Source organism: Macaca mulatta, chromosome 10 (assembly GCF_049350105.2).
Source record: "Macaca mulatta isolate MMU2019108-1 chromosome 10, T2T-MMU8v2.0, whole genome shotgun sequence".
Classification (NCBI taxonomy): domain Eukaryota; kingdom Metazoa; phylum Chordata; class Mammalia; order Primates; family Cercopithecidae; genus Macaca; species Macaca mulatta.
In genome coordinates this window covers 85,573,559-85,594,075 of record NC_133415.1, presented here as the reverse complement: position 1 = coordinate 85,594,075, position 20,517 = coordinate 85,573,559, and the positions used below count along the sequence as shown (strand labels likewise).

General features: G+C 49.9%; 1 protein-coding gene across 3 annotated transcripts in view; it reads right to left on the bottom strand.

Moving 5' to 3' along the window:
* The window catches only part of DNMT3B (DNA methyltransferase 3 beta), a 49,632-nt gene extending 33,385 nt beyond the window's left edge, over positions 1 to 16,247 (bottom strand). For 2 of the 3 annotated variants that reach the window (XR_013399780.1, XM_015149210.3), the window contains exon 1: positions 15,865 to 16,247. The gene's annotated coding sequence lies outside the window, so the exon portion shown is untranslated. The remainder of the gene's footprint in view (positions 1 to 15,864) is intronic. The other variant, XM_015149209.3, reaches the window with a different exon arrangement.
* Positions 16,248 to 20,517: the final 4,270 nt, after the last annotated feature.

The following is a 20,517-nucleotide window of genomic DNA, read 5'->3' as shown; positions in this document are numbered from 1 at the left end:
AGTGCCAACTAGTCACCAGCCTACCCGACGTGTGGGCAGCACGCCTTCTAAAACCCGTATCTCAACATTCAGGAAAAGTCTCAAGCCCCTAGAACAAGACCTGTGGGTACTGGAGAGAGAGTCCAGGAAGAAAACCCACAATAAATGGCACCAGCTACCTGGGTGCCCCCCAGGAGCAAGCTGAGCACTTAAATACACTTTCTTCTCGTTGCATAATTCAATGTGATTTCATTTAAAATTCCTTCTGTTTTTATCACGACCCTACGTTTGTAGTGAAATTAACCACCCTCATTGCCTTATAGCCACAGCTGTGTAGACAGCATACACCAACTTCAGAACCTGCACCCGTGACTAAAAGATGCCCAGCTCAGCCGGGCACAGTGGCTCAAGCCTGTAATCCCAGCACTTTGGGAAGCCGAGACAGGCGGATCACGAGGTCAGGAGATCGAGACCATCCTGGCTAACACGGTGAAACCCTGTCTCTACTAAAAAATACAAAAAACTAGCCAGGCGAGGTGGCGGGCACCTGTAGTCCCAGCTACTCGGGAGGCTGAGGCAGGAGAATGGCGTAAACCCGGGAGGCCGAGCTTGCAGTGAGCTGAGATCTGGCCACTGCACTCCAGCCCTCCAGCCCCGGCAACAGACTCCGTCTCAAAAAAAAAAAAAAAAAAAAAAAAGATGCCCAGCTCAGTTCCTCCCCCACCCCGCTTTAGTCTACACGCAGGCCAAGACAATCTAGCCTTGAGGCATGTGCTGCTGTGTTCTCTTAGCCTGGAAGCCCTCCCGACTCCCTACACCTCCTGCTTCCTTTCTCAGACCTCAACACCCACAGCTCAAAATCCAGGAATAAAAGCTTCTCTCCCAGGCCTTTCCTCCCACATACATAAATACATAAGAATCCCCCCTAATAATAAGGTCATCTTTTTTTCAGTGCTTACTATTTGTCAGGCACTGTTTTGGCTTTACCCATCTTAACTCATTTAATCTTTAAATGTGGTGAGTACTGTTATTCCTGTTTTGCAGACGGAGAAACCCGAGACAAAGACTGACATACTACCTCCTTGATCAATATACAGGGAAGGTAAATAACATACAAATTTAACTACATGTTCTTAGAATCAGGACAAGAGAAATTAAATTAGCATCAGGTGTGTACTGGTGGATACGAATCTCTCCCACCTCTTTCTATGTATCTCACTGACTTCATGATTCAAGGCTGGCATTTCCAGATAACATGGCCCCCATCACAAGCCAACTGCTTTATCTAACATGACCTATCCACAGTGGCGGACATGCTGGATTTAGAACTGCGCCATCCCACTCTGCCACTGTAACATCAAGTAGCTAACAGTTCCCAGGGCCCTACTCACTATAGGCTGAACACTGTCTCTACCACCATGGATTATTATTTCTTTTCTTTTTTAAGATCACGTCTCACTCTGTCACCTGGGCTGGAGTGCAGTGGGGTGATCTCAGCTCACTGCAACCTCCACCTCCCCGGTTCAAGCAATTCTCCCGCCTCAGCCTCCTGAGTAGCTGGGATTACAGGCTTGCACCACCATGCCTGGCTAATTTTTGTATTTTCAGTAGAGACGGGGTTTCGCCATGTTGGCCAGGCTGGTCTCAAACTCCTGACCTCAGGTGATCCACCCGCCTTACCCTGGGATTACAGGTGTAAGCTGCCGCACCGAGCCTGTCTGCCACCTCTTTTAACTAAACCCCACCCCATCCTGGGGCAGGTCTTATTATCCCCCTGCCTTCAACAGGCTCGGATGAGTTAAGTCACACAGAGAAGAGGCAGTGCCAAATCTCATGCCCAGGCAGTCCAAGGCACGTGCCTGGAACTGTCATAACCGAGACAGACAAGAATTACAGAAGTTAGGAACAATGCATCACCCATTCCAGGGATGAAGGGAGCTTCGTGGCTGGGACATGATACACCAGCTGAGAGTTTCCCTTCACAGGAGGTGGCTGCCTAACCTTGTGATGAGAGGTGAACTCTGACCCTTTCCCAGAGGCTGGGGTCCAGCGTGTGATTCGGGGTGGGCAGCAGCACTGGGTGGGCCCACCCACAAGGTTCTCCCCCAGGGGCCTTCCTCATTAGTGCAGCAGGGTGCCTGTGCCCCGACTGAACCAGGTCAGATGTACTCAAATGCAATGTGGCAGACAGAGGGGTAGGTGGCACCCCCAATTAGACTCAAGAGGAGGCTCAGGGACTCGCCCCAACCCAGCAATAATGCTGAGAACTGATGTCACTCATTTCCTCCAGGCTGACACCAGCAGCAGAGCTGTTTCACAGCACTTCGTAAATGTTAATTGCATTAATTAAACCTCACAATGCAGGAAGGGGGGTCACTTTGGTATCTGCCCCAACCCCGGGGTGCAGTAAAAAATTAAAAACTAAAATCCTTCATTCAGTGGAGAGTATCAATTTAAAGAAAAAATAAATAAAAATTCCACCTCCACAGCCTATGTTAGAGAAATCTAGGGCCAGGTGTGGTAGCTCAAGCCTGTAATCCCAGCACTTTGGGAGGCTGAGGTGGGTGGATCACCTGAGGTCAGGAGTTCAAGACCAGCCTGGCCAACATGGTGAAATCCCATCTCTACTAAAAATAAAAAAATTAGGCCGGGCGCGGTGGCTCATGCTTGTAATCCCAGCACTTTGGGAGGCCGAGGCAGGCAGATCACGAGGTCAGGAAACCGAGACCACGATGAAAACCTGTCTCGGCCGGGCGCGGTGGCTCAAGCCTGTAATCCCAGCACATTGGGAGGCCGAGGCGGGCGGATCACAAGGTCAGGAGATCGAGACCACAGTGAAACCCCGTCTCTACTAAAAATACAAAAAATTAGCCGGGCGCGGTGGCGGGCGCCTGTAGTCCCAGCTACTCAGGAGGCTGAGGCAGGAGAATGGCGGGAACCCGGGAGGCGGAGCTTGCAGTGAGCCGAGATCGCGCCACTGCACTCCAGCCTGGGCAACAGCGTGAGACTCCGTCTCAAAAAAAAAAAAAAAAAGAAAACCTGTCTCTACTAAAAATATAAAAAATTAGCCGGGCGTTTTGGCGGGCACCTGTAGTCCCAGCTACTTGGAGAGGCTGAGGCAGGAGAATGGCCTGTAATCCCAGCACTTTGGGAGGCCGAGGCGGGCAGATCACTTGAGGCCAGGAGTTCAAGACCAGCCTGATTAACATGGTGAAACCCCGTCTCTACTAAAAACACACAAAAAAAATTAGCTGGGCGTGGTGGCAGGCGCATGTAATCCCAGCTACTCAGGAGGCTGGGCAGGAGAATCACTTGAACCCGGGAGGTGGAGATTGCAGTGAGCAGGTTGCAGTGACGTTGAGATCGTGCCACTATACTCCAGCCTGGGCAACAAGGGGGAGACTCCATTTCAAAAAAGAAAAGAAAAAAGCAAAGAAAACAAAAAAGACAAGACAAGACATGGGAGACCCCAAAAAGACGGGAGGATGGGAAGCAGCAAGGGTTGAAAAACCACCTATCAGGTACAACGTTCAGTATTTGGGTAATGGATATACCAGAAGCCCAATCCCCACCAGTAAGTAATATACCCATGCAACAAACAAGCACATGTACTCCTTGAATCTAAAAAAGAAAAAAAAAAGGCCGGGTGCAGTGGCTCAGGCCCGTAATCCCAGCACTTTGGGAGGCCAAGGTGGGCGGATCACAGGATCAGGAGATTGAGACCATCCCTGCTAACACAGTGAAACCCCATCTCTACTAAAAATACAAAAAATTAGCTGGGCGTGGTGGCACACACCTGTAGTTCCAGCTACTCGGGAGGCTGAGGCAGGAGAATGGCGTGAACCCAGGAGGCAGAGCTTGCAGTAAGCGAGATCATGCCACTGCACTCCAGCCTGGGTGACACAGCGAGACTCCATCTCAAAAAAAAAAAAAAGAAAAAAAAGACACCATAAAACAATGCAGTAAGTAGGCTGTAAAAGTTAAGCCGAGGGAGGGACACCACACCTAGGTGAAGTAGAGAGGGGGAAGGATCCAGGCAGCAGGGACAGCACATCCAAAGGAAAGGGGGCCAGACACAGGCTGTCCACACCGGTGGCAGCAGAACACATGACAGAACACAAGGTCCCAGTACTGTGTTTTTGTCTGATAAGGAACTTACCCTAAATTCCAGAAAACATCAGATTTACAGGAAAGCAGTAAAAAAAAAAAACGCTGTTGGGCACAGTGGCTCATGCCTGTAATCCCACCACTTTAGAAGGTCGAGGCTTCAGCTTGGGCTCAGGAGTTGAACGCCAGCCTGGGCAACACAGCAAGACCTCTTCTCTATTAAAATATTTTTTTAAATTAGCTGAATGTGTTGGCATGCCCCTGTCGTCCTAGCTACTCGCCTGTAGTCCCAGGTCCTCAGAAGGTGATGGGGAACGATCACCTAAGCCTCGGAGGTTGAGGGTGCGGTAAGCTATCGTCACGCCATGCACTCTAGGCCCTGTTCTCAAAAAAAAAAAAAAAACCCAATATTTTTCTCAAACCCCAGTTTTATAATCTGTGAAATAAAGTAACCCACCTGATTCACTGGGAAGTTGGTACCAAGGACACCTACATAGATGACACCTGAAGTCACTTATTCTCAGGTGCCATCTTGCTGCCCACCCCAGCACCACCCCACAAGGCCAATCAAGAAGTATCCACCCCATCACCCTCCACAATTCGGGATGCATTTGGGGAATTGCTCAATGCCTCTAGCTCATGAGTACATGTACCATTGTCATCCTGCAGTAGAAGCTGGGCCCTTGGCAGAGTAAGCAGAATTATCAGAAGAGTGTGTACATACAAAAAAATTAACCAGGCATAGTGGCACACACCTATAGTCCCAGTTACTCGGGAGGCTGAGGCAGGAGAATCGCTTGAACCCGGGAAGCGGAGGTCGCAGTGAGTCACTGCTCTCCAGCCTGGGCAACAGTACAGGCTCCATCTCAAAAAAAAAAAGTGTGTGTCCAAACAGGGAAAAACCAGACAAGTGGCTATCTGCAGGCTGTTCATGACACCAAAATACACTCAGATGTTTGTCAGTGCATTGGAATAAAATCATGTCATTACTTTTTAGATAAGTAACAGGAAAAAAAAACCTGGGACCATAAAGATCTGAAAAGATATGACAGTAACTTTAGAGTCTAAAAAACACAAGCACCCAGCCCCTTCCCCTATATCCACTTCGAGAACCCCTTGAAGGGTGTGGCAGCCCCAGGGAGTGGTCAATGGTAATTCAGAGAATGAGGGGCAGCATAGGAGCAGAATCCTAGGCACTGCCATGCCCAATTCCTGTGGCCACCTACCCCTTGGCAAAATCAGAGCCTAGGACCCTCTGTCCCCTCCCAAGAGGGCAAAGGAGGTCAATGTTCTGGAAAGAGACCCCCTCAACCTTAGCCCGTCCCTCACAGTGGGCTGCACCTGTGGCTTCAACTAAGAACGTCTTAAATCTTGAGTCTACATATCTACACAGTATTTAGTCATCTTAAGCCTAAACACCTACACAGCAGGGATACTGGTTCAGTCTTTGGGATAGTAATCTTGACTGTGTCATCTAAAATGCCTAACATCTATATCCTGCTACACAGGATTCTACTGCTCAGAAACCACCCAGTTCAAAGCTCTCGAGCAGGCCTCTGTGCAAGGGGGTCGCTGCAGTCCTGTTTGTCACAGCAAACACTGCAATCAAATCAGTCAAGAGGACTGGTTAACTAAATTACCTACTTCCACAATAGGGGGCAAAGAGTGCAGTACTTATTGTTAGACAAAGTTATGTAAAGTGAAAACAAAAAACCTGCATAATACAATATCAATTATTAATGTTTAAGCCATTTACCTCCAGCATTTCTTCTCTAACTCTAAAAATTCATACTCAGAAGGAAGGTTTGGGGTAACTACCTTAAGCCCATGTAACTTTTTTCTTTTTTGAGACAGGTTCGCTCTTGTTTCCCAGGCTGGAGTGCAATGGTGCAATCTCGACTCACTGCAACCTCCACCTCCCGGGTTCAAGCGATTCTCCTGCCTCAACCTCCATAGTAGCTGGGATTACAGGAATGAGCCACCACACCTGGTTAATTTTGCATTTTTAGTAGAGACGGGGTTTCTCCATGTTAGCCAGGCTGGTCTTGAATTCCCGACCTCAGGTGATCCACCCGCCTCAGCCTCCCAAAGTGCTGGGATTACAGGCACGAGCCACCATGCCCGGCAAGCCTATGTAACTTTTATAATCAGAAAACACGTAACTCGCCTAAGAAACACTTATTTGAATTAGTCCATTCAGGTTTCATCAACATAATTATTTGATTATTTGTATATGGTATGAGGTAAGGACCTAATTATTTTTGCCCACAAGTAGAGCCAGACACCTATGAATACATCCCAACTCTACCTCTTATTTGAACTTCCAATATATATGTAGTATGTTTGGAGGCTCAGTTTTCTGTTTGGTATTTATCCTTTGCCATTCTTTTTTTTTTTTTTTTTTGAGATGGAGTCTTGTTCTGTTGCCCAGGCTGGAGTGCAATGGCATGACCTCGGGTCACTGCAACCTCCACCTCCTGGGTTCAAGCGATTCTCCTGCCTCAGCTTCCTTGGGATTACAGGCGCATGCCACCACGCCCGGCTAATTTTTATATTTTTAGTAGAGATGGGGTTTCACCACGCTGGCCAGGCTGGTCTTGAACTCCCGACCTCAGGCAATCCGCCCGCCTCAGCCTCCCAAAGTGCGGGGATTACAAGTGTGAGCCACTGCTCTAGGCCATTGCTACTATTTTTAATCACTAAGACTGCTAGAGCAAGCCTGCAAGCCTTATTGAAAAGTTCTTTTTCTCCCTTTAGTTTGTGGTCTCTCATTTCCCGTTCTCTTCTGCTCTCTAGATTTCTTTAAGGGAGCTTAGTTCTTCTACCCACAGATAAAGGCACAGCATTTTTAGTTGTTTCAACATGGACAGACTTTCAAATAAATGATTTCTATCATAACCAGAAAATAAGTCCTTGTACATTATGTATTGAAAAGATAAAAATTAAAAAAAAAAAAAAAAAAAGATAAAAATCACAACACAAAGAAAAGCTAGGCATGTTATATTCATATCAAAAAAAAAAAGATGCCAGGTACAGTGGCTTATGCCTGTAATCCCAGCAATGTCGGGAAGCCTAGGCAGGAGGATTGCTTGAGCCCAGGAGTTCAAGATCAGCCTAGGCAACAAAGTGAGACCCCAACACTACAAAAAAAAAAAAAAAAAAAAAATTTAGGCTGGGCACAGTGGTTCATGCCTGTAATCCCAGCACTTTGGGAGGCCTAGGTGGGCGGATCACCTGAAGTCAGGAGTTCGAGACCAGCCTGACCAACATGGAGAAACCCCCGTCTCCACTAAAAATACAAAATTAGCCGGGCGTGGTGGCACATGCCTGTAATCCCAGCTACTTGGGAGGCTGAGGTAGGAATATCACTTGAACCCAGGAGGCGGAGGTTGCAGTGAGCCAAGATTACACCATTGCACTCCAGCCTGGGCAACAAAGAGCGAAACTCCGTCTCAAAAAAAAAAAAAAAAAAATGTAAGGCCAAGTACGGTGTCTCAAGCCTGTAATTCCAGCACTTTGTGAGGCCGAGGTGGGCAGATCGTTTGAGGTCAGGAGTTCGAGACCAGCCTGGCCAACGTGGTGAAACCCCATCTCTATTAAAATAAAAAATACGAAAACTAGGCCGGGCATGGTGGCTTACGCCTATAATCCCATCACTTTGGGAGACCGAGGTAGGCAAATCACCTGAGGTCGGGAGTTGAAGACCAGCCTGATCGACACGGAGAAACCCCGTCTCTACTAAAAAAAATTAGCCGGGCATGGTGGCACATGCCTGTAATCCCAGCTACTTGGGAGACTGAGGCAGGAGAATCACTTGAACCTGGGAGGCAGAGGTTGCAGTAAGCTGAGATCACGCCATTGCACTTCAGCCTGGGCAGCAAGAGCGAAAAACTATCTCAGAAGAAAAAAGAAAAAAAAAAAAAAATCACAAAAAACTAGCCTGATGAGGTGGCGGGCACCTGTAATTCCAGCTACGCAGGAGGCTGATGCAGAAGAATCGTTTGAACCCAGGAGTTGGAGGTTGCAGTGAGCTGAGATCACACCATTGCACTCTAGCCTGAGTGACAAAGCAAGACTGTCTCACAAAAAAAATTTTTTTTTAATTAACTAGGTATAGTGGTACACAAGTGCCTGTAGTTGAAGCTACTGGGAAGTGAGGGCTGCGGTGGGAGGACCACTGGAGCATTGGAGTTGAGGTTACAGTGAGCTGTGACTGCAGTACTGAACTCCAGAGACCCTGTCTCAAAAAAATTTTTTTAAAGTAAGAAATAACTGCTAGTGCATGTCACAACACAAATAAGTCTCAAATATCTCACACTAAGTAAAACAACCCAGACTCAAAGGGCTATATAATGTATGGCTCCCACTTGAATCCAGGAGGCGGAAGTTCCAGCGTGCCACATCATGCCACTGTACTCCAGCCTGGGCGACAGTGAGGTGCTGTCTCAAAAATAATAATAATAATAATGTATGATTCCATTTATATGACATTCTGGAAAAAGCAGTACTGCAAGGACAGAAAACAAATCTCAAAAAGGAAAAAAGAAATATCAAAATAAGGCCTACAGATAAGGGAACTGCACATATACAAATAAAAGAAGCCCATGATCTAACATAAAAACCACTTTTCAAAAACTGTCCACAATTACCTTGTGGGGGCTCAGATCTGCCCGCCTCAACAGTCAAGAAGCAGGCCTGCAAAACAGTCAGCTGCACCCACAGAAAGCACCAGAGCATCTTAACCCAGCACATCTTGTGTGTCCTGCCAGTTCTGTGGACTCAGTCAGGTGCCGGCAGAGGTTTTGGAAAATAAATCTGCAACAGTGTTTTAACACAGTTCTACTCCTTGCTAGTTGTGTGGTCATAGTAACAGTCATATCTAGTACTGAGCAGTTCCCCTAATTCAGCATCCTGCTTACAGCTCAGCATGTAACATCCTAGGGCAACATGAGGACAGATGAGGTTTGCAAATTCACCCAAAGACTTGGGAAAGCCAGTGCCTAAGCTTGAGGCTCTTCCTCAAGTGCCATCGTCAGGTTAGGGCTTCCTTACCCATGGTGCCGAACAACTCCGAGTCAGAGAAAATGGCTTGCCTGGAATATAATGAACACTTAAGTCTTCATCACAACCACCTTTTCACAAAAGAGGGGGTGCCTGTAGCTGGCTCAGTGGGACCCTAGTTAGTGCCTCCCCATTCCCATCTCCAGAGCCTCCTGTATCCATTCAGATATGAGTTCTACTAGGCTTCAGGAAGCCTGATAGTAATTAGGAATCAAAGGCAGACAAGGGACCAGGCACGGTGGCTCACACCTATAATCCCAGCACTTGGGGATTACACTTGAGCCTAGGAATTTGAGACCAGCCTGGGCAACACAGCAAGAGACTCTCCATTAAAAATCACTTTAAAATTAGCTGGGCACAGTGGCTCACACCTGTAATCCCAGCACTTTGAGAAGCTGAGGTGGGTGGATCACCTGAGGTGGGGAATTCGAGACCAGTCTGACCAACATGGAGAAACACCATCTCTACTAAAAAAAACAAAATTAGCCAGGAATGGTGGTACATGCCTGTAATCCCAGCTACTCAGGATGCCGAGGCAGGAGAATCACTTGAACCTGGCAGGCGGGGGTTGCGGTGAACTGAGATCCCGCCATTGCACTCTAGCCTGGACAACAAGAGCGAAACTCCATCTCCAAAAAAAAAAAAAATTTAAATTAGCCAAGCCTGGTGGCTCTCACCTATAGCTACTCAGGAGGTGACTGAGGTGGGAGGATGGCTCGACCCAGGAGTTCAAGGCTGCAGTGAGCTGTGATTGCACCACTGCACTCCAGCCTAAGCAACACAGTGAGCCATGTTGCCATGCTGCCAGGGCCCATCACTGTACTGGCTGCAGGGAACACCCTACAAACGCATCAGTACTTCTGCAGGAGAGTTAGACCCTTGACTCCCAAGTCCCCTCCCTCAGCCTGCTGCTCCGGAGACAACCACTCTTCTTCAGCCACACAGGCTGAGGCTCTGGTCAAGAACACAAGACAGCTGGGCGCAGAGGCTCACACCTGTAGTCCCAGCACTTTGGGAGACCGAGGCAGGACTGCTTGAGCCCAGGGGTTTGAGACCAGCTGGGGCAACATAGTGAGACTTTAATGTTTCTACAAAAAAATTTTAAAATTAGATGGGCATGGGCTGGGTGCCGTGGCTCACGCCTGTAATCCCAGCACTTTGGGAGGCCGAGGGTGGATAACGAGGTCAGGAGATTGAGACCATCCTGGCTACGGTGAAACCCTATCTCTACTAAAAACACAAAAAGTTAGCTGGGCATGGTGGCGGGGGCCTGTTGTCCCAGCTACTCAGTAGGCTGAGGCAGGAGAATGGCGTGAACCCAGGAGGTTCACGCTTGCAGTGAGCTGAGATCGTGACACTGTACTCCAGCCTGGGCAACAGACTCTGTCTCAAAAAAAAAAAAAAAAAAAAATTAGATGGGCATGGTGGCACGTGGCTAAGGTCCCAGCTACTCAGGAGACTGAAGTGGGAGGATCCTGGAATAAGCCCAGGGGTTCAAGGCTGCAGTGAGCTATGATCGCACCACTGCACTCCAGCCTGGGTGACAATGCAAGAATTGTCTCAAAAGAAATAATTAAAAAAAAAAAAAAAAAAACACAAGAGGTTACAGACTGGGACAAGTGGAGGAACAGATGCCAGACTGAGACCTCGCCAGTCCCCTGGCCCTGTAGCCAGACCTCTAGGGCAAGGTACTGGAAAACAGAGTATCCCTTAATATTGGAGGGAACACGAGGGAACACTAAACCCTGCAATATTCTCAGGCAGATAAATGATGTTGTAGCCATAAAACAAGACAAAGACACCATTAAAAATTGAATTTGGGCCAGGCACGGTGGCTCACGCCTATAATCCCAGCTCTATGGGAGGGAGGCTGAGGTGGGCAGTTCACCTGAGGTCAGGAGTTCGAGACCAGCCTGACCAACATGGAGAAACCCCGTCTCTACTAAAAAAAATAAAAAATTAGCCGGGCGTGGTGGCGCACGCCTATAGTCCCAGCTACTTGGGAGGCTGATGCAGGAGTATCACTTGAACCCAGGAGGTGGAAGTTGCAGTGAGCCAAGATCACGCCATTGCACTCCAGCCTGGGCGACAAGAGTGAAATTCCATCTCAAAAAATAAAAATAATAAAATAAAAATTGAATTTGGGTGTGTTGGCTCATGTCCATAATCCCAGCACTTTGGGAGGCTGAGGAAGATAGATTGCTTGAGCCCAGGAGACTAGCTTGGGCAATGAGGTGAAACCCCATCTTTACAAAACATACAAAAATTGGCCAGGCATGGTGGCACATGCCTGTAGTCCCAGCTACTCGGGAGGTTGAAGCATAAGAATTGCTTGAACCCAGGAGACAGAGGTTGCAGTGAGCCGAAATCGTGCCACTGTGCTCCAGCCTGGGCAACAGAGCGAGTCTGTCTCAAAATATAAATAAATAAGTAAATAAAAAATAAACCAGAGCAGAGGTCATACCTGTACTATTTTGTTTGAAAGAATGAAAATATCTGAGTGAAAAGTGACTTAGAGGCCATATATGGTAGCTCACACCTGTAATCCCAAGCCTTCGGAAGGCTGAGACAGAAGGATCCTAGAACACAGGCTTTCAAGGCTAGCCTTGGCAACATAGCGAGACCACGTCCTTATAAAAAAAAAATGTAAGCATATCTATATATATGTGTGTGTGTATATATACATATACATATACATATACACACACACACACACACACACAATTTTTTTGTTGTTGTTGTTTGTTTGTTTGTTTTTTGAGACGGAGTCTCGCTCTGTCGCCCAGGCTGGAGTGCAGTGGAGCTTGCAGTGATCTCGGCTCACTGCAAGCTCCGCCTCCTGGGTTTACACCATTCTCCTGCCTCAGCCTCCTGAGTAGCTGGGACTACAGGCGCCCGCCACCACGCCCGGCTAATTTTTTGTATTTTTTTTAGTAGAGACGGGGTTTCACCGTGGTCTCGATCTCCTGACCTTGTGATCCGCCCGCCTCGGCCTCCCAAAGTGCTGGGATTACAGGCGTGAGCCACCGCGCCCGGCCCACAATTTTTTTTTTGCTTTTTTTTTTTTTTTTTTTGAGACAGGGTCTTGCTCTGTCACCCAGGCTGGAGAACAGTGGCAGGATCTCGGCTCACTGCAACCTCCGCCTCCTAGGTTCAAGCAATTCTCGTGCCTCAGCCTCCGAGTAGCAAGGATTACAGGCACACACAACCACGCCTGGCTACTTTTTGTATTTTTTGTAGAGTCACGGTTTCGCCATGTTGGCCAGGCTGGTCTTGAACTCCTGGCCTTAAGTGATCCGCCAGCCTCAGTCTCCCAGTGTGCTGGGATTATGGGTGAGGCACCACACCCAGCCTAAATCTATATATATATTTTAAAAGCATGGCTGGGCCCAGTGGCTCACGCCTGTAATCTACGTGGCGACCATCCTGGTGAACACAGTGAAACCCTGTGTCAAAAAAAACAAAAACAAAACAAAAAAAAAAAAACCTGTGTCTACTTAAAATACAAAAAAAATAGTCAGGCGTGGTGGCAGGCACCTGTAGTCCCAGGACTCGGGAGGCTGAGGCAGGAGAATGGCGTGCAACCGGGGGGTGGAGCTTGCAGTGAGTGGAGTTCGTGCCACTGCACTCCAGTCTGGGCGACAGAGTAAGGCTCGTATCAAAAAAAAAAAAAAAATTAAAAAATGTAAATAAGTAAATAAATAAAAAGTAGCCAGGTGTAACAGCTCACACCTGTAATCCCAACATTTTGGGAAGCCGAAAAGGGTGAATCACTTGAGGTCAGGAGTTTGAGACCAGCCTTGCCTACATGATGAAACCCCATTTCAACTGAAAATACAAAAACTAGCCAGGCGTGGTGGTGTGCGCCTGTAATTCCAGCTACTCGGAAGATTGAGGCAGGAGAATGGCTTGAACCCGGGAGGCGGAGGTTGCAGTGGGCCAAGATCATAACACTGCACTCCAGCCTAGGTGGCAACGTGAGACTAGCTCAAAAATAAAAAGAGAGAAAGAAAATGCTCACCACCAAGATGTAATCTTCCTGTATCTTCCAGAGCCTCAGTTCTATCACCTGTAAAAGGGTCCCAGTGAGAATATGAGCCCCCCCAACAAAAGGGGAGATATGTCTGCTCAGTCTCTGTTTACAAAGAGAGTGGCCTGCACATGAAATGAAATCCACACTTCACCAGTCCTGGTCCACCATGAAACTGGAAATCATTCTGAAAATTCATGATTTAAAATAAAAAAACTCCACTCAATTAGTAGTATGTGCCTGAGCTAAGGACTGGTGCTTGGGGGAGACAGCACAACCTTGTACTTCTGAAAAATTTCACATTTAGCTGAAACTGGAAAAGGCGTCTGAGTCTGGAGGTGAGGCAGCTGGCATGACTTGGTCTAGGAAAAGGAATCCCAAGGTAAGTTTTCCCTTTAGAACTCGCCCAAGCCCCCACTGGAAGCAGGTCCGTGGGGCTGCAATAATGAGGGAGGACAGGCGCCTCTGGATCACAGGCCCCACGTGGCTGGAGGAAGGGAAGGAAGCAGCCTCCCCAACCCCACCTCCCTTGCTCCTCCCTTAGACCCCTGCAGCTCCCAGATACCGTCTTCCCCTCCCCCCATCCTCTGCAAGGGGTGGGGGTTATGTCTACAACTTTAAGAGCAGGATGCCACTGGCCCCGGCCCTTGTCCCTTTGTCTCAGCACTCTCCACCCCAATGGCAAAAGGTAAAGGATCTCACTTAGTTCTGCAATTACACCTTTGCAGTAGGCCCCCATGCTTGGCCGGGAGGGCTTTAAAAACGGCCCCAACCCATAAAACAAAACCAAGACTCCCTTCAAAAGGGAACAAAGGCGGTTCTTCCTGCCAACTCCTTAATCGTGGACAATGATTGGGAAAAGCTTTCAGAGTTGAGAAAGAAACTGACCACCTTCGTGAAGGCAGGAAAAGGAGAGGCTGGCAGGGGTGCCTTTCTCCATCCCCAAATCTCAGGAATGGCCACCCTAAAACGAGAGGCTATTGGTTATTAAGTACAGACATCAACACTCATCATGTGCTGACCCTACACAGGCACTATCCCACTGTGTCTTTACCCAGGCCCAATGTGGTAGAGGCTATTACACATAAACATCTGAGGAAGATCAAGGGCTGAAAAGGTTAATTCACGCATAAGACTGGTTTCATCCTTACACAACCCTATCAGTAGGACTGTTGCTAATTCAGATGTAATAATGAAGGCACGGAGAGCAATGAACTTGGTGAGACAGGGTTTAAACACATGCTGAAGAACTAAGACTTATGCTTCCCTAGGGAAGGAAGCTTGCTTAGCCTGTGTGCTAGCTAGTGATTCCAACAATGGCAAACATGTATTGAGTGCTTACTGTATACCAACCCTATAAACTAAGTACCATCATCTCAACTCTGGAAAAATCAAGTCCGCACCTGGCGTTTCCAAAGTGGGTTAACAAGAAGCCCCAGCAGGCCTGGTAGAGGAGATAATAGCTGTCTCCCAAAAACTGCCCCCCATTCGCCAAAACCCACCGCATCCAGAACTCAGGAGGCAGCTCAAAGTTCATACTCTGTCCTTAATTCCCTTTAAACACTTCCCAGCTTCGGGGGACGGTGGAAACACGGGGGCCCAGCGAGCCTCTCTCCTAGACCAGGGAGAAAAAGGGAGCAGGGAAGGCTGGAGGCGCTGGCAAGAACTAGGCTCAGAACTCCATCCACAGGTGAGATCCTCCAGCGGGGAGCCAGGGCCCAAGGGCAGCGCAGTCTTACAGCTTGTTAGGTCTTTCTCTGCTTCCACTTGCTCCCCGGTAAAGTGGGGCTCAATAACCCCTCCCCATGCAACCACGAGCCGGGAAGCTTATCTTCCAGGAGCTTGTGCTAGAGGTTTTGTGGCCTCAGTGTGCGAGTCTGGGAAGTGGGGCCAGCCGCACCCAGGAGATAGGCTAAGAATGGAATGTAAGACCCCAGGGTAGGCGGCGTGGCCGGGGCAGGGAGGTGCAGTCCCTCCGGCCGGCTCCTCCCGAGCCAGATGTGCACAGGGAGAGGGCGCCCCGCTGCGCCCCGCGCTTGGTGGTTCAGCTCGGGAGCACTCCGGGAGGTCGCCCTCTGCCTCCATCCCCTACACGCGTGCACACCCCAGCCCGCCCGAGTCTAAGCCCACACTCACGAGCTCTTTCCTAAAGTTGGGGTCGGGGGAAGGGACAGCGCCTCGCCTGAAGCCCCACATCCCAGTTGCAAGGGGCGGACGCCCACCTGCATGGCAGAAACCCCTCCTCACCTCCTCCGCTCCTTAACTTATCCCAAGGCCGAGGCCAAGTGAGTACACCCCCTGCCCATGAGCAAAGCCCCTGTTCATGCTCTCGACGGACACCTCCTCCCCCTCGAGTCTGGACCCCGGGAAGCCAGCGTGTCCCCTCCCTGAAAGCAAGCTTCTCTCCTCTTCGGGCTCCTGGAGGCAGCAGACGCGTCCCTTCCTCTCGTATCTCCGGTCCCGTCAGATGTATGTCCCCCGCGTCCCACCCGCGGACCCCGTTCCACCCCAAGCAGGGTCCGTGGGCGTTTCCTCACCCCGCCAACCCAGCCCGGCGGGAGCCCCTCCTCGGGAGGTCCTGGAGAGGTTCTCTCCCCGGCAGCTTAGGAAGCCCCCCGCCGTCCCCTCCCCTAGCAGCCCTCGAAGCCGGCGGCTGCCGAGCCTCCCCGGGGCCCCGGGGCGCTCACCTGCCGCAGGGCTGGCTCGGGCGCGGCTGGGCGGCGGAGCCGCGGGTCGGGGCTAGCTGGCGGGAGGCCGGCGGGCGGCCGTGCAGGGCGCTGGGCTCGCGAATCTCCGGCGCCGATCGCCGAGCTAGGTTTACTTGGGCCACTTAACCCCAGCGCTGCCGGCCGGGCGCGGCCGCCCGCTCGCCCGACCGCCAGGTAGCCGGTCCTGTCCGTCGGGGGGCGCTCGGAGCGTCCACGCGGGCTGCGGCCGCGGAGCCGGGAGCGGCTGTTGCGAGGAAGCGGCGCGGGCCGGACGGGGCAGCGGGAGTGGGTGGGGAGGGGGCGGTGCCGACTCCCCTTGTAGCCCCGGCCCGGCCCTCGCCCCGCCCCCGCCCAGGGGCGCCCCCGCCGCAGCCACTCAGATCTCGGCCCGGGCGCGGGGGGACCGAGGGGCGGGGACGAGGGAAATTTGAAATCGCTCGGAGCCTCCCCTCCGCCCCTCTCTGCGGGCTCCGCCCCCTGGCCCCCTGCCCCCGCCAACCCCGGGCCAGTAAAATCACCCTGGGGGACCCTAAGCGGGAGGGGTGGGGTCAGACGTCCAAAACCAGACTCCTTCTGGAGCCTCTTTTCCCGGGCTCCCTTCAACCCGAACGGAGACACGCACAGGCCTGGAGGCGGGGGCTCAGAGAGGGCAGGGCCCCCACTTCGTCACACAGCACCAGAGTCTCCGCTTTAACCCCCACCTCCAGCCGCAGTGCCACCGGGGCGCCGCGGTGCCCCTGCCTGTCATCCTGCTTTGGACCCTCTGCCTCGCCCTTCCTCCCTTCCTTCCACCCAGCCCGGCCTTTGTCAGCCATCTTGAAGGGAGGGGAGGACAGGGGAGGGGAAAGAAGACCAGCGGGTCTCTGGCTACCTGGGTTCCAGACCCTGCAGGCATGGACAGACTGAGGGAGAAGCAGCCTTCAGCAGGTCTCCCCACCTCTGCCCTGAGATGACCGTTGAACCACTGGAAAACAGCGCTTCCTAAAATTTATCTGACCTGGGACTTACATATTTGCTTGTTTACCTTCTTGTGGTCTGTCTTCACGCAGTAAACTAAGGACAGGATCTCAGTAGATGCTCAATAAATATGTGTTGAATGAATGAATGAACAAATGAATGATCTATATCGCCTACAAGCCCCCATAGGAGCCTCCCCTGCCTACCCTTCAAGGAATCTACTACCTTAACCCCTCTCTGTCTTCACTCCAACTTCTCTGCTGCTCCTCAATACACCAAGCGTTTCCTTGTGATGGTAGCTTTGACCTCACTGTTCCCTACAACTGGACATTCCTTGCCCAGATCGTTGCAGGACCAGATTCTCACCCCTCAGTTTTCTCCCACAAGGTCACTTTCTGGAGAGGCTTTTACCGATTACTCCACATGAAGTCTTCCCTGTCCATCACTCCTATCCTATTTCATTCTGTTCCTAGCACTTACCGCGATCTGAAATTGTTTTACATATCTGTTTTCCTGTTTACATCCCCCTACACACACACACACACACACACACACACACACAGAGACACCATGGGAGCAGAAACCACATCTGTGTGCTATAGTGGATGGGGGATGCATCAGAAAGGAGCTCAATACAAGTTTGTTGAATGAATGGGCATGGGTTTCCTGCCTTCTGGGCTCTGGCTGCCTTACTCCACAGCTTTCTCCCTGTATCTCTTACCAGGTGAGTAAATGAGTGAAGGGTTAATTCTTTGGATGCTGCAAAAGTGTCTATACTTACTGGATCTCATTCTACCTAAGAGCTTGGGGAGAGGCTAGGGAGATACCAGAGAGAAATGGGCTCAGTTCAGCGCCCTGCCTGGCGCCCAGCAGGGCCTCTTGTGAATGAACAGCAGGACTCCTTGGCTTTCTGGCACAAACATACAAATTGGTGTCCAGTCCATTGGTGCAGGAAGAACGGGGTCTCTGGAGAGAGGGCCTGTAGCTTGCCTCCACCATCTGGGGCATATCTTTTTTTTTTTTTTTTGAGACAGAGTCTTGATCTATCACCCAGGCTGGAGTGCAATGGTGAAATGGCACGATCTCCACTCACTGAAACCTCTGCCTCCCGGGTTCAATCTCCTGCCTCAGCCTCCCAAGTAGCTTGGATTACAGGTGCCCGCCACTACGCCAGGCTAACTTTTTGTATTTTTAGTAGAGACGGGGTTTCACCATGTTGGCCAGGCTGGTCTTGAACTCCTGACCTTGTGATTCGCCTGCCTCAGCCTCCCGAAGTGCTGGGATTACAGGCGTGAGCCACCACGCCCAGCCTGGGGCATATCATTATGGGAAAGAAAACATCATACATAAACAGGTCTGAAGCTGGGCATGGTGGCTCACGCCTGTAATCCCAGCACTTCAGGAGGCTGAGGCAGGCGAATCACAACGTCAGGAGTTCGAGACCAGCCTGGCCAACATGGTGAAACCCCGTCTCTACTAAAAATACAAAAAATTAGCAGGGCCTAGTGGCGGGCGCCTGTAATCTCAGCTACTTGGGAGGCTGAGGCAGGAGAATAGCTTGAACCTGGGATGCAGAGGTTGCAGTGAGCCGAATCACTCCACTGCACTCCAGCCTGGGCAACAGAGCAAGACTCCATTTCAAAAAAATAAAAATTAAAATTAAAATTAAAAATTAAAAAAAGGTCTATGGGGAGGGTTCCTGGGCCTTTGTGTCTGAACCCTAACCTAGGAACCCACAGCTAAACTCTGTGTCCTGAATTCTGGCAGAGGATGCCTGTGCCACCACCAGGAACCCCGGGGAGGCCTGGTTCAGATGCCAAAGGGCTGGATTTTCTTTTTTTTTTTTTTTTTTTTTTTTTTTGAGACGGAGTCTCGCTCTGTCGCCCAGGCTGGAGTACAGTGGCCGGATCTCAGCTCACTGCAAGCTCCGCCTCCCAGGTTCACGCCATTCTCCTGCCTCAGCCTCCCGAGCAGCTGGGACTACAGGCGCCCGCCACCTCGCCCGGCTAATTTTTTTGTATTTTTTAGTATAGACGGGGTTTCATTGTGCTAGCCAGGATGGTCTTGATCTCCTGACCTCGTGATCCGCCCGTCTCGGCCTCCCAAAGTGCTGGGATTACAGGCGTGAGCCACCGCGCCCAGCCAAAGGGCTGGATTTTCTTGGACCACCTAAACCCAGGAAGAAAAAGTAGAAGGTTGGGTGAGCAGGTGGTCTCAGTCATTTGGGAAGAAGCACCAATGTTGGGAGAATGGGTAGAAAAATGGCCTGATATCTCCCCAGGGCACAGAACTTCTTTACAATTTTTTAATTTTTTTTTTGATACAGAGTCTGCCACCCAGGCTGGACTGCAGTGGTGTTATCTCAGCTCACTGCAACTTCCGCCTCCCAGGTTCAAGCAATTCTCCTGCCTCAGCCTCCTGAGTAGCTGGGATTACAGGCATGTGCCACCACACCTGGCTAATTTTCATGTGTGTTTTTGTTTGTTTTTTGTTTTTAACTAGAGACAGGTTTTCATCATGTTGGCCAGGCTGGTCTGGAACTCCTGACCTCATGATCCACCTGCCTTTATCTCCCAAAGTGATGGGATTACAGGCCACTGCCATCCAGCCTTTCTTTACAGTTTTTAAAGTGCATTGATCAAATTCACCATCTCATCTAAGCCTCGCTGCCACCCATGAGGATGTGAGGCAAGGAGAACTGGGGGCCCATTTCAGATGAGACTGAGGCCCAGAGAAGGAAGGGATTACACAGAGTGAGTCAGCTGTGTGATCAAACTAACTGAGCACCTACTGTGTGGTCACCTTGCAGTGTTTACTTAAAATTGTATTTTAGCAGATCATAATTATTATAATCATGAAGGTGAGGAATATTCATTAAGGGGATACAAATTCTGTGATTACAGACCATTTGTTTCATCACCTAAAGCAACAACACATAGATAAGAGAGTGTCCTTGCTCTTAGGAAATGAACACTGAATTATTTAGAAGAGGCAGCTGGGCATGGTGACTCATGCCTCTAATTCCAGAACTTTGAGAGGCCAAGGCAGGAGGACCCTTTGAGTTAAGTTCAAAAGCAGCCTGGGCAACAAAGTGTTGCCCATCTTTACTAAAGATCAAAAAAATTAGCCAGGCATGGTAGCCTGTGCCTGTAGTCCCAGCTACTCGGGAGACTAAGGTGGGAGGATCCCTTGAGCCTGGAAGATCAAGGCTACAACTGAGCCATGATCCTGCCACTGCACTACAGCCTGGGCGACAGAGCAAGACCCTGTCTCGAAGAAAAACAAAAACAAAAACAAAAAAGGCACAATGTCACCAATTGACCCTTAAATAATTCAGAAAAATAATATATATATGTATCAGTCAGGGAGATTGTTAAAGCAAAGAGGACAAAATATGAACCAAATAGGGAATGTGTTTTAAAAGACATTCAGGAGTTCCTTGAACTAGTCTTACAACTCTTCTATAAATTAGAGATTATATTAAATAAAAATTTATTCTTCAAAAAATTAAGGGTCAGGCACAGTGACTCCTGCCTGGAATCCTAGCACTTTGAGAGGCCAAGGTGGGAGTATCACTTGAGCCCAAAAGTTTGAGACCAGCCTGGACAACACAGTGTGACCCCATCTCTAAAATAAAATAACATTGTAAAGAAAAGCCACGTGTACATATCTACA